The sequence below is a fragment of the Panthera tigris genome, chromosome X (genome assembly GCF_018350195.1).
Source record: "Panthera tigris isolate Pti1 chromosome X, P.tigris_Pti1_mat1.1, whole genome shotgun sequence".
Taxonomy (NCBI): Eukaryota; Metazoa; Chordata; class Mammalia; order Carnivora; family Felidae; genus Panthera; species Panthera tigris.
Genome location: NC_056677.1, coordinates 56,317,499 through 56,329,499, shown reverse-complemented (window position 1 = coordinate 56,329,499; position 12,001 = coordinate 56,317,499).

Sequence of the window (12,001 nt, the reverse complement as noted above, 5' to 3'; positions counted from 1 at the left end):
ATTTGACAGTAAATTTCATATATTAAAAAAATAAATAAATAAATAAAAACGAAAATTTGTAAATCAGTTTCGTGGTGCAAAATTTAAAAGGAATACAAAGGTATATAGTGAAAAAAAAAGTATATCTCCTTCCTTCCCTAGTCTCATAATATCTTTCCCCGAAGACAACCACGGTGGCCAGTTCTTGATGCATATGTCCTTCCACAGATATGTTATGCCTTTACTATATTTATATATCCTTCAAGAGGTATCTATACAAAGACAAACAGATACATGTTTATGTGTTTCTGTTTTCTGTTCACCTCCCACAGACATGAAAGTATCCTGCACACAATGCTCTTCATGTTCTTTTAATGGCTGCATAGTATCACACTGTATCAAAATTAATTTAACCAGTCTTTTATGGATGACATTTGGGTTCCTTCTAATCATTTCTATCATTCATAATGCTGCAATAACTACTCTTGAACATGTGTGATTTGGCAGAGGTGTGGGTATATCTTACTGCAGAGTTCTTGAGCCAGATTTTAAATCCAACCGTGAGGCTGCAGGAGGGAATGCTCTGGAATGCTTTAGAAGCCTAACTTTGCCTTCTTTTATCACTTTGCTGCTTTCCTTGAACTCAAGCTGGTGCAACAAAGTACCATTCTGGGATGTGAAGAAAGCAGGCAAAGGCCTGGTAGGCTTTTAACCTCCATTGGTTAACAATGTCCACTTGGCTAATGATTCCTATTTGGTGACATGTTTTGCCCCTTGAACCATTTAAGCAGTGGTCGAATGACAGACTGGTTTTAGAAACCAGGCAGATGGTGGAAATTCATGAAACAAGCAGCGTGTAAGATAATAAATGGCAATTGACACTTAGCTTCAGTCTTACAAACCAGATGGGGAATTGTGGGGGTGGGGCTGACCTGGAGAAAGCACATTCCATCTACAGGGGGCAGATTTCGTTCCAGCTGGCAATAGGGGCCTAGTACTATCAGATCTTCTGAATTTTTATTTATATTTTAAAGTAAGCCTTACACCCACCGTGGGGCTTGAACTCATGACTTCAAGATCAAGAGTCTCATGCTCTACTGACTGAGCCAGCCAGGGGCCCCCTAGATCTTATAAATTTTTAAGATGCTAGGGATATAGATTTTATGTGAACTTTTATATATACTCCCAATTTATATACAACACTAGTAATAATAATAGTAAACACCCACATAGCACTTATTGTGTGTCAGGCACTGTTCTAAATGCTTTAGATATCACAATGCAATATTCTTTGTATCTCTCTGATGTAGAGTACTATTGTTTATCTCTATTTTACAAATGGGCAAAGTGAGGCACAGAGAGTTTAAGTAACTTTCCCAGAGTCACACAGAACAAGTAGCAGGGTCAGGATGCAAACTCAGGCCATGTTCTTAACGACTATTCTATGAACTTTTAAAACACTCATATTAAATCTCTTATTGAGGAAACCTAAGAGAAATTTAAGTGCCGCACAGACCAACACTGCCAAGCCAAACAAAATGTCTCTGGAAGTCTCTGGTTGGAAACCTCAGCTTCAGAAGGTATCTGCATGAGGCTGCCTGTTGCTCAGCTGGTCCTTTAAACCTCAACATCGCCTGAGTCTCCCCCTGCCATCATTCAAACCCAGGTCAGGTGTCAGCACAGCACAGGAGCCAGGTGAAAGCCCTTTCTCCTCTGCTTCAGTCACACTGCCTGTGTTTTCAGTCCCTCCTGGGAACAGAGTGAGGGTAGGGGCCAGGGCCAGTTGGCCTAGCTTTGGGTCTTCAACAAGTCATGGAACTGTGGGTGAAAACGTGCTAGAACCGTTTTGGAGTTAGAATTCTTGGCTTCTAGTCTTGGCTTTTTGTTCTGCATTTTTTGTAATGGTTTTTATTTTTTTTGGGGGGGGGGTGCCTTTTGGCCTTTTTGATCCTCAGTTCCTTCATCTGTAAACCCAAGCTAATAATTCCTATAACACAGGATTATTGTGAGGAGCAGAAGACACTGTGTATACACGTGCAGTACAAATGGAAGAGGATATTCTTAGCAGTAAGGCTTGTTTGGGGGACAGGAAACTGTCATTTCCCAGAAGAAGCTACCCTGGGATGCAGTCGGGGAAGACGAGCTGTCTCCTCGTATCCCACCCTTCTCAGCGTTATGTTTTTGATTCCAAGCTCTTTCACCTACCAGTCGTCTTCTAAGACAATGAATGATACTTATCTAACCCTGGGCATGGCTTCCTGGAGTCCAAGGGCACAGAACAGCCTGAAATTAACCATGAGTGCTTTCTTTGCCAATAAATCTGCCTCTGCCAATTTTCCTGCTCCCTTGTATGCTTTTCCATGTTAATTTACATGTTTCTGTGTTGTGTTCAATAGGCTACATTTAATATAGTCTCAAATCTTTGCTCCTCAAGAGCTACCTATAGCTTAACGTCTGTGAATATTAGGCTACTCAAGGGAAAAAAAATGCATTGAAAGCAAGACTTAACATTACAGAGAAACCTAGTTTTCATGTCATCAACCACTTTGTGAAAGGATGCCATGTCCTGGTTGAGAATGAGCTTCATATACCAGCAGGAGGGTCATAGGGGAGTGGACAACATAAATGGAAAGGGGAACAGAGAGATGGGAGAACACAACAGATCTAGGGGACAGGGGAAACAAAGGGAGAGGGCAAAGGAATAGATACGGATGTGTTCCTGTGCTCTAGGGGAGGCAGACACTGTGTTCTCTGTATATCTCTAATGTTGTGACAGTGTGATGGTGAGTAACCACTATTCAGATAGATGCCTAGGCAGCCCTGTACAGAGTCCCAGAGAGCCTCCCACTGTGTTCAGTTCCTGTTTGTAGCTCCTTCTCTACTCAGGGCAGCCTACCAGGGATAGGCTTTTTACTCTGGATGTGAGTTGAGGCCAGGCCAAAAGAGTGAGGCAAGAGTGTGGAGGGTCTTGAACGCCAGCTTTCAACTTTTCCAAGCAACAGGAACCATGACAGGGGCAGGATGCCAGGCCACTGCTCCAAGAGGCTCCTGGCTGAGTGCGAGGAAGTCTGGGCTGCAAGGGCAGGAGGCTGGAGGCTGGAGGCTACTTGGTAGGTAATGAGACTGGGGGCAGACAATAGCAGTGAGGTTGGAGGGATGGGTTTAGGATGTAGAATATACACAGACATATAGGATATCTGGGTCATATAGTAGTGGGGTGGAGGAGTCCCAGAGAACTGCTTCTTGTGCCAGGGGCCGAGAGGAGAGGCAGGGCTATTAACATAAACAGTAAATTGGCTCAATGACTCTAGCCCCTTTTTATCAAAAGGCTGCCCAGACCTTTAGTGCAGGCCTGGCTGGGGCCGGCGGTGGGGCGGCCCAGGGTGGCAGCTGTGGAAGCTCTGTCTCATCCCAGGAACCAGGGAGGATCGAAACCTGAAGGGGCTGCAAAGGGAGGGCACCACCCAGCCCCAGCCGTTCCTGCACCCCGGCGGGTACCCGTCTTCGGCCCCACTTTGGCCTGGTGGGTCGAAAGCCAAAGACCGCCAGAGGCGGAGGAAAGCAGGCCAAAGGCGGGCTGGAGTCGGAGGTAAGGGCCGGGGAGCGGCGACGGGCCTGTACTCGGGAAGCGTGGAAGTGGGAGAAAGAGGTGGACTAGGGAGAGCCCACTCTGCAGGCGCCGACGGATCCCTGCGCCAGGCTCAGTTCGGCTGCTCCTCGGCCTCCCTCGCGCCTCCAGCTCGGGTAGGAGGAGCCACAGCGCCACCCAGCGGCATGTGGCGCGGAATGGCAGTCAGGGCTCTTGAGTGGCCCCAAAGGGAGGGGGAGCTGAGTGGAACCGGGCCCCAGAGTGGGGAAGGTGGGGTACACAGTAGTTGACGCGCTCTTAAACCAGACCCTCCATTCACTTCACCCACCATTCCATCTGGCACGTGGCACTAGATGAATCTTACTCCAGGTCAGCTGATGATATTCCTCTTAAAATAAAAACTCTTTCCTGGCTCCCAAGGGGTCTCAGTATAAAGCCCACATTCCCTGGCTTGACCTTCAAGGCCTTCCATGTTTTGATCTCAGGTTATCTTTCAAGCTTCATCTCCTGCTATCTATCCCACACACCCTACCAAGACTCACTCCTGCCCAACTGGATCACTCACTGGCCTCCACATCCATTTACTCAATGAACCTTTAACTAAGGCACTGGGGAAAGAGGGAACAGACAGAAGAGGTCCTTGTCTGCCCAGAGGTTGCATTCAAATGAGGAGCGAGGCAATGAACAAGAACGCCAATATATAAACAAGATCATTTCAAATATTTACCAGCTCTAGATCATATAAAAAGCAGGGTGGCATGATAGAGTGGGGTAAGAAGGGCACTATCATACCTAATCAGGAAAGGCCTTTCACAGAAAGTGACATGTGAGCTGAGATCTGATGATCTCTGAAGGAGAGTGAAGAGGAGTCAGCCTTGCAAAACTCTGGCAGAAGAACATCTCAAATTGAGGAAGGGTATGTACAAAGGTCTTGAGATAGGAGCAAGCTTAGTATAATATCACAAGAAAAGAAATAAGGCATAGTTGCCGGAGGATAGTGAAAGGAGTGTAGTGGGTGAGACTGACAGGTCATGAAAGGCCCTGTGGACCATGTTAAGGAGTTCGGATTTTATCCCTATGGTGATGGGAAGCTAATGGAGGGTTTTAGCAGGGGAGAAACATGATCTGATTTGCATTTTTAAAAGGTAGCTCGGGGCGGGAGGGGGGGGTGGTTGTTCCTGGGTGGCTCAGTCGGTTCAGCTTCTGACTGCAGCTTAGGTCATGATCTCACAGTTTGTGAGTTCGAGCCCCACATTGGGTTCTCTGCTGTCATCACAGAACCTGCTTCAGATCCTCTGTCCCCCTCTCTGCCCCTCCCCTGCTCGTTCTCTCTCTCTCTCTCTCTCTCTCTCTCTCAAAAATAAACTTGAAAAATAAAGACAGCTCTGGGCGGACTGTGGCAGGGGGACAAGATTGAGAAGCAGGGAGACCAGTTAGAAGGCCACTGAAGTGGTCCGAGAGAGAGAGAGAGAGAGAGAGAGAGAAGAGAGAGAGAGTTGGTGGCCTGGTGTAGGTGGTGACAATGGAGGTAGGAGAAATTGTCAGATTCTAGTAATTTAAGGGATTTCTATTCATGTTTCTTCTTACTAACCAACACAGGAGCTTCTTGGCAGATTCTCTGTGAGTGATCCTTGAATTCCTGCCCTACACCCCTAAGCAGGTAGTCTACTAGGTGCTCACTGTTTAGTGAGTAGATCTGTGACCCTCCACAGAGAAAGTGACCAGAGAATGGCAGTAAGACCGAAACTTGGGCCTGAGGCAGCAGTTCTGGGTCTTCTTTCTAGTTACTCTAATGCACTTCTCCCTTTTTCCTTGTTTGTCCCTCAGTGTCTTCTAAAAATGTTTTGAGAGGGAATGAAAGCAGGAATTATAACCTCCTCCTCTGTGCTAGGAACTGTACTCAATGCTTTCACATATATTACTTCACTGAGGTTAATTTATTTAATCTTTGTAATATCTAATCCTATTCCTTCATTTTAGAGATAAGCATATTAAAACTCCAAAAGGGAAAGGGGCTTTATGAAAGACAAAGTTGCCATAGCACAAAATATTCACAATTTTGAGCCCTGCATAGGGTCCTTTCCCCATTTCACACCCTCATACTGTTTATCTATACTCATTATGCTCAGGTCTTTTCAACCTCTTGTTAATGCTTAGTATTACACAAATGCAAATAAATTTCAGAGTGAAACTGCAGGTCTTGAAAAAGATTCAGGGTTTCATGAAGTCAATGAAAGTGATGTCGAAGATCCTCATTAAAGTCATATGAAGCCCTTGACAAATGGTGAGTTGCCAGAGATGGACCAGTTACCACTGGCAGAAGAGAAAATTGACCTGGGTAATGACAGGATCCAGGCTTCAAAGTAAACGATTCAACTCTCAGAGGATTATAAGAGGTCCTTGGGATAATTGAAGAAGCTCTCTAATTTTGGAAAAACAAAACTGTTTATGATGATGTGGTGAGAGGCACTATTGTGGTCCCATGCACTCTGGTCAGGAAATTATATTATGCCCCAGTGCTTGATTCATTCTTTGTTCATTTTAAGAATTAGTGCATATGTGCAATTATTTACACATTTCAAAACACAAAACTATTTGCCACATTTTCAATTTCATTTCTCAAGATAGAGTCCTGTTGAAACCTTTTCCCCCCTTTCCCCTACTCTACTGTGAAGTGTTGGTCCCTACTTCGAGTGGGTTCTTTGTAAATGTCCTTTTTCTAGCACCACTTGTCCTCGAATAACAAGGACTTCATGTAGGCCCAGCCTTCTATTCATCCTGTGATTGGTAAGCCTGGCTGCACATTAGAATCTTTTGTGGAGTCTGTTAAACAATACTGAGGCTGGGACCCCGACCCAGACTAATTAAATCTGAATCTCTGCTGGTGGGGCCACAGCAAAAGCTCTCCAGGTGATTCTGTTGAACTGCCTCCCCACCTCCTAGCATATGCTGAGGCGGGAAGAGACTGAAGCTGTCTGCAGTCAGCCTGAGGGAGAGTACCAGGACCTGGACCCAGGGCAAAGGGGGAGCTCAGAGCGGCATACCTTGTTTTTTTTTTTTTTTTTAATTTTTTTTTCAACGTTTTTTATTTATTTTTGGGACAGAGAGAGACAGAGCATGAACGGGGGAGGGGCAGAGAGAGAGGGAGACACAGAATCGGAAACAGGCTCCAGGCTCCGAGCCATCAGCCCAGAGCCTGACGCGGGGCTCGAACTCACGGACCGCGAGATTGTGACCTGGCTGAAGTCGGACGCTTAACCGACTGCGCCACCCAGGCGCCCCCATACCTTGTTTTATCATGCCTTGCTTTATTGCACTTTGCAGATACTGCGGGGTTTTTGGTTCTGTTTTGTTTTTTAACAGATGGTTTGTGGCAACCCTGTATGGTAGAAGTCTATCAGTGCCATTTTTTTTTTCAACCGGCATTCGCTCACTTCATGTCTCTATGTGACATTTTGGTAATTCTCACAATATTTAAAACTTTTTCATTATTATATTTGTTATGGTGATCTGTGGTCAGTAATTACAACTCCCTGAAAGCTTAGAGGATGGTTAGCAGTTTTTTTTTTTTTACCAATGAAGTATTTTTTCATTAAGGTATGTACATTTTTTTAGACATAATGCTACTGCACACTTAATAGACTACAGTGTGGTGTAAACATCACGTTTATACACACTGGGAAACCAAAAAATCCATTTGACTGGTTTTATTGTGCTGGTCTGGAACTGAAAAGCACAATATCTCTGAAGTATGCTTGTATTTCCTTGGCAGGGCCATTGTGCCCTTGACTCCCTTAGCACTGTGGGTTTGTAGCTCTCTCCAGTCTCTCACCTTTTTTTGTTTCCTATGCCCAAGGCCAAGATAAGTGGACTGTCCTCATTGACATGTGGTGAGAGAAAAACTCAAATGTTATGGTGAGCATATCATGGTTGCCGAACACATAGCATCATGTTATCCTGTGGATCTATAATGTGAGGTCCTTTACTGCTATATTCTCAGCATTGAGCACAGTGCCTGACATATAGTAATTGCTCACTAGGTATGTTTTCAATGAATGAAGGACCACGTTGAATAGAGGCAGGGTGTGATAAGTACCATGATTAAGGTGCAAAGTGTGCAAAGTGTTCTAGGAGTACAGATCATGCTCAGCTTGGGAGAGGGACAATGTGGATACCTTCATAGCAGAGGTGGCATTTGAGCTGGACTATGAAAACTAGATGAGGAAGTGACAGAGATGGAGAGAAGGCATTCAAGGCAGAAGAAACGGTGTGAGCAAAAGGTAGGAGATAAGAAGGCACAAGCTCATTCAGTGAACTGCCAGCAGGGAAATGTGGCTGGGGGCATGAGTGTGGGATAGTCTATAGGGCAAGATCAGAGTGGCGGGATCGGATCAGAATACAAAGATTCTTGAAAGTCCTGCTAAGAAGCTCACTTTTTTTTTGAAAAAAATTTTTTACTACATTTATTTATTTTTGAGAGACAGAGTGAGACAGAGTGCGAGCGGGGGAGAGGCAGAGAGAGGAGACACAGGGCAGGCCGGAGTAGGCTCCAGGCCCTGAGCAAGAGTTCAGTACAGAGCCCAACACGGGGCTCGAATCCACGAACTGTGAGATCATGACCTGAGCCGAAGTCAGACACTTAACCGACAGAGCCACCCAGGTGCCCCAGAAGCTCACTCTTGATTAGACAGGCAATGTGGAGCCATCTGATGTTTTGATCACAGGTGTGATCTGTTCACTTTAGGAAGATTAGATGTGTACTTTAAGGCAGCAGGTCTTTCACGAAATGTTTATGGAGTGCCTCCTGAGCACACTGTACTAGGGAGGGTGGGTTGGAGTTGGAGTGACTGGACAAGAGATTAGTTGGTAGGTCATTGCAGTGGTCCAGGCAAGAGCTACTGCAGGCCTGAAGTGGCTGAGTGGGAGGGGGGCGGAAAGGATGGGAAGGATCTGACACATGACAGAGGTAGAATTGACAAAACTCAGTGACCATTGTAAGTGAAGGTGAAGGAAAGAGAAAGAACACTGCGTAATGACAATAATAACGATCAATATTCTTGTGGCTCCTTCTATGCCGGCTGTTGTGCAAAGTGCTTTACGTATACCACGTAATTCTCACAATAAGCCTTTTGATAGAGGAGATCACCAAGGCTCGAAGAAGTCAAGGAACTTGTGCAAAGCTGTACAAGTAGGAGATGGTGGTGGTCAACTTTGCACTCACACACTCTTGGCTCCAGAGACCATATCCTAACCTCCATGCTATGCTGCTTTTGGGGGGATTGGGGGAACTTGCGTTTTCTTGGCAAAGGAATTCAGCAACTGGGTGAGGATGCCAGATTCCCTTCACACACATGCCCTTCCTTCCCCTGTTTATGTGAAAAGATGGTAGGGGTGGAGGGCTCTGTCTGCCCCTCCCCTAGGGTGCCTTTCACTTCTGCGCTGGGTACATGGGCCTAGTAAAGCAGCAGAGGAGAGATGAACTTGGTAGACTTAACAACCAAAGGCTGGAACCAATGTGGAAAACTGGTAATCCCCAGGCCAGGTGGGGCCTGCAGATGTGTTTAGCTCACACAGGAGTTTGCTTTCTTCAAACTTGAGCCAACATTTAGAAATTAGAGGGCTTCATGTAAAAAAAAAAAAGAATGAGATCAGGCATCATTGGGCCCACATTCCCACAAGACAACCCTGGGCTTGAGCTGCCCGGGCAGACTGTGTGTACCCTGCCTTTCTCACCACTCACAACCGCGGAGTCTGCACTTCACGACAACGTGGTCCACCTCACTCACTGATCTCTGCAGAAGTTTAAGTTTGTGATTCCTCACCTGAATGGCCTGTTACAGAGTTTCCTCTTTTTTTTTTTTCTGAGACTTGAACAAAGAGCAGTGCACAGGGTCAATGTCCTCTGGTCCTACCCCTTCTCCAACACAGGCTTTTTCCTCTCACAGTGCTTGACTCCACAGAACAAAACCATAAAGGGAGGGTTATCATCAAGTCTTACCATTTATTTCTTTATGGGGTTAAACAAGAGCAGAAAGGCCTCTGCTCTACAATGCAACAAAACAGAAAGCAATACACATACAGAGACTCTCACCGAAACACAGAGGCAGGGGAAGGGGAACAACTGAATCATAGCCAGGTGAGGGAGGAAGGGACGGTGGGGGTGGGGGGGGGGCTACTAGGAATCGAGCTTGGAGACTCAGTCATAAGAACTAGTGCAAGAGAGTTCTACTCATGAAGCACAGTGTAGAAAATGGCATAAGAAAGCTGCCCAGCTCTGCTGCCTGTGACGGAGGGCAGGGGCAGCTGGAGGGGTGGTGGAAGATCTGGGTGGTGAGGTGAACAGGGACAGTCAAATGACTTTGAGGTGGAGTGAGGTGCCCCTTTCCCCTGCCACTGGGCAAGGCCCTGGGCTGGTCTGAGCCAGGGGTCTCCTGGGCACTTGGTGAGGGGGAAGAGAGGATGGGAGTCTCCAAGGGTCCGTTCTTTGGGGCCCTAAGGTCCCCCTTTACTTCCCAGTCCCTTTTCCCCTCCTGAGGATGCAGGAGTTAGAAGGCTGTACCTAGGGTCTCTCACATCTACATAAGCGTCTCTGGAAAGGAGCCAGCACCTCTTCCCCTCCCCAGCTCAAAAGAGCACTCTAGGGATGGGGTATGTGGCTAGGCCCGAAGTGCTGAGGGCCAAACAGGGGAGTGTGTGGGTGGGGCACAGGGGTTGGGGGAGGGAAACAGGCTGTGAGAAATGAGAAAACCAGCAGGGAAGGACTCCCCGGTCTCACAAAGCCTCTCTGGGACCCAGCAGAGGTCCTTAAATGATTCCCTCTCTACTAGGAGGTCTCCCATCTATCCCCTGCCAACCACTTCTTGGTTTCACCTAATGCAGCTCTAGGCCCACTCGTCCCCTTAACTCATTGGCATCACAGCCTAGGACACAGGCCTTTCTGGTACCGAATGCCACTTGGCCCATTGCAGGAACACAGTTCTGGTGCCCTTTCTTGTCTGCTCCTTTTGGCTTTTAGAGGTCCCGGGCGATGTAGCCTCCGACTCTCTGGAGATCAGCACAAGGCTAACAGCCTCCAAGGGCCTCTCGATGCTTCTTTTCTTGTCTAGTCCTCTAGCCTGACTAAATACCTCAAGTGTCTCAGTCAAGAGACAATAGCACATTATCCTTATTCAGTGGGTTCCCTGGCCTGTCTCTGGACTTTCTTCAGGAAGGGGCAGGCAGGGGTGGCTGGATCAGAGGACCCTCTACAGGGTGAGGAAGAGTCTGGTTGTTCCACAGTTCAGATAGTAACCCATGGGGTCAGGGATGGGAAGGGATGAATACTCTTTGGTAGGCTGGGGATGGGGACAGGGTGGGGATGGGGGAGTCTCATCTCTGGAAAGCCCTGGGGCAATGCCACCAGGTTCTCCTTCATGGAGGCCTGGGCTAGGACAAAATGAGTGTGTATGGGGACCCAGGCCAGGCCTGACCCACTTGGACTTAAGTCCCTCCTCCCTATGGAGATCAGAAATGGAAACATCTTTGGCCTCAAGGCCAAGATCTCCAGGGCAAGAATGGCCCTTGGAAGTATGTGCACCTTCTGTAAGATAATGGCCCTTCAGACAGTGGCAGTCTGACCATGTGCTCTCAGGCTTCTGTTTTGAGGCCCAACAACCGGGTTCCTGTGCTCTTTCCCCACAGGACTCTATGCAACCCTTTCTGATTTGAGGAGGTGTCCTCGAGCCTGCCTCAACACTGATCGTCCTTCTTTCCAAAGCCAGGTGACTATAGACCATTCAGCCATCTCTCTAAGCCCTCTGCCCACATCTCATCTCTCCTCTCCCCTCCTGTCCTGTTCTCTCCTTTCCCTCTTCCCTATCTCTACTCTCTCTCACCACTCTGTACCCCATTACTACCCCTCACTACCTACAGTGGTGGGGCACAGCTTAACTGGGGCCCCGGCCTAGTCACGACTGTGTGCACCTCATCTCCCAGCCTGGCACTTCCCTGTGGTGGCCCCACGTGGGGCAAGGTGCACTGGAGTGGGAGGAGGGCCACTGCACCGTCTGCCATTGCCTGTAGGGGTATGGGCAGGAGGGAATTAAGGATCGTGGCAACAAAAGGAATGTGGAGGGGGGAAAGAGCTTCTCCCCTCTGTGCCCCCCAGCATTCCCTGCAGGGCCAAGGCTGGGTGAGTAGCCTCCTTCCCTGGGGTCAGGGTTCTCAGCAGGAGTGGGTACTTCTAGCCCCCACTCCCCCCTTTTTTTGCTAAGCCCCATAGATGGGGACCTGAGGGGGGGCATCTGCTGCTCCTGCCTTTTACTCCCGGATGAGTTTTGCAGCTCCCTGGGGCCCTCTGGCCGTTCTGTCGGAGCTGCTTTTGGGGTGGGGGTAGGCTGGGGGTGATGTGTGGCCCCCCATTTCCCCCCGCCCCCCACCTGGTCCTATACCTCC